This window comes from Arachis ipaensis, chromosome B09 (assembly GCF_000816755.2).
Source record: "Arachis ipaensis cultivar K30076 chromosome B09, Araip1.1, whole genome shotgun sequence".
Taxonomy (NCBI): Eukaryota; Viridiplantae; Streptophyta; class Magnoliopsida; order Fabales; family Fabaceae; genus Arachis; species Arachis ipaensis.
Window position 1 is genome coordinate 12,175,499 of NC_029793.2, and position 2,850 is coordinate 12,178,348.

Here is a 2,850-nt window from a genome sequence, read left to right on the forward strand (position 1 = left end):
TAAAAAATCGATTTTATTCTGATGTATTAAAAATTAAAAAATAATCAATTTATTAATACATTGAATAATAATGCGACACATAAATATAAATATCTTTATAAAAAATGTTTTATATGTGTTTATGGAAGGATCCTCCATATTAAATACCGAATTATTCACAACTCTCCCTTGCGTCAAAGTTTCGTAGAAATTAAGGCAAACATATCCACTTTTTCTAATATATTTCCTTCGATATGTTTCCATCATTATTGTTATTTTAGTATTATTAAATCTGTATATATCCTTGCAATCATTACAGATTTACAGTACATCATCTATCACATGCATCTGGTTGCTTCTACAATCAATTTCCCAGCAACAACATGCAATTATAGTAATAATAATAATTAGCGTCTCTTTCTATTATCATGTGCAATGGGGATATTGTTCTTATAAATCATTACTTATCACCTAAACTGACGCAACATCAAATTAAAGCCGTCACAAATATATACTACTATTATATATATCTAGTAGTTAGATTGTTACCTTTTCTCCTTATGATGATGAGTGCATGTCCCTTATCTTGTTATATATTCCCAATAGAAAAAGACTGGATATTCGGATTCACTATACTAATTATTCTTCTAACTTTTAAATAAAAAATACTTTTTAATCTTTTTTTATGTTTTTCAAAAATAACATATATACATTTGAATAATTTTTATTCTTTTAAATATTAAAATAATAATTAAGACTCATACGTGAGAATATATATATATATATATTAGTCCGTTAAATGAGTCTCAAATTAAAGGTCCCCAAATATGAGGAGTCAAAGGACAACGTGCTATTAGATCTGGTGGCTTCTTTCGGTTTTGAGTTCTTTAACCTTTTCAAACCATGTTAGAGGATCAAGATTTAGTCCACTATAACTAAGATGCCCATCAAAGGAATAAAAATCCATTAAAAAAGAAGTTTTCATGGGGCCAAAAAAGAAAGGAAAAGAAAAATGCCGAAGTAATTGTGCCCTATAAAAAAGAATATCTACTATGTTGGTTGGATGGGAAAGTACATAATAAATATATGATAATGAAATGTCATATAAATATCCAATGCATTATTCAGTTTCGTAACTTTATTCAAATGAAGGTGGTTGTGGATTGTTGAACTTGAAATTAATACATGTATGTATGTATATTACAAGTTGTTTACGTAGTTCAACTGTATATCCATTTCTGGAAAGTTTCCTGAATATATTATTGGCTTATTGCAATATATGCCAATATTGGATGACTTCTCCAATCTGACAAACTGCATACAGTATAATAATAATATTAAATATAATTATAATATATGTATGGTTAATTAAGTCCAATATGAATTAAAAATAGAGGAGTGTTAGGGACAGCAACTTTTGTGATTTGTAGTCATTAAATAGTCATTAATGATAATTTTAATAGTGTGAAATTTTAGTTAATGGTTCAATTTTTTTTGCTAGTTACATGCTGGCAAGAATTTAATAAAATTGCTGGCTCCCTAGACTTTTCCTCAAGAATTTGAACAGACAATTAGGTTAATTAGGGTAAAAATGGGTTACTCCTTATTTTTAATTCATATTGGGTTTAATAAACAGCCTATTATAGCCATTGTATAGATACTTCATTGGTTGGAAAAATCTAAAATATTTAAGAGTCCTGCTAGGGAGCCAATGACTTATTTGTACAATGTATACTGGCTATATGAGTTACAAAATGAACATCACCCATAAGCTGATTTTAGGATTCACCAAGGATCAAACTCTTGACCTTTCGGATCTAAAACTCTAATACCATGTCATGATACCACTCATACCAAAAGCTTACGCTGATGGGAAAAGGTAACACTAATGATTATATTTCTAATACTCCATAAACCTCCATTGTACGCATTGTACAAATATTCCATTGGCTCCCCATACTTTTCCAATATTTAAATCTGAATCTAAAGCTTGCCAAAATCTGAATCTGAAACCTGCCAAAATCTAACAAAAAGAGCCAAATTCTACATTATATGATTTGATCTTGGAAGATTCAACTAGGATCCTACTTTTTTTTTCACTTCTCTAATCTATACTGAAACTGCACAAACTTTAACTACATTAAATTAGTTTCAACTTTCAAGTTATTCTACTTTTCTTTGTTGCAAGAAAGATAAATCAGAACTGGGATCACAGTAGAGCAATTTGGCTTTCTGACTCATTCGAAAATATTTCTCTCGCGGTTGCCTTCCTCTTGTGATTAACATCAGTTGGCAACCTGAAAAACAAGAATCAAATATTAGATTAGAGTCTACAAAGCAAGTAGGTACATGAACATAAAGAATAATGGACTTTGTATGCAGCAAAAATCATAGAATAGCATGATTCTTATGCAGCTTAGTTGTAAATTTGGAGGTCGAATATAGGTCCCGAATCTCCTCTTTCGTTTTCTATCTAGGTAAGCAGTCAACTTAAAGTAAAACACTTTACTTGCACTAACTATAAACATCTAAATCATATGGAAATAACCTTCAATTAACAATGTTTCAACGAACATTAGTTGCTATCCTTATTAGATTACTAACTCTCGGCGACGAAATGGTTGGGAGCGTTTTCATGTGGCTTCAATGAATTGTGATCACCGACGGGAGATGAAATATGACACAGTGGTTGAACGACATGGCACTCCATTTAAGAACGTCCACGCGGTGATGGACATATCAAAGGACAAACACTTGTGATCCCTTTCTCTGTGCCGTCAACGTCCGGAGGAAGGCACACGCCCGTTGCGACGGGGTCGTTCCAGGTCTGGGTTGATGCGGTGCCGCGAGAAAGACCCACCAAATTTGCAG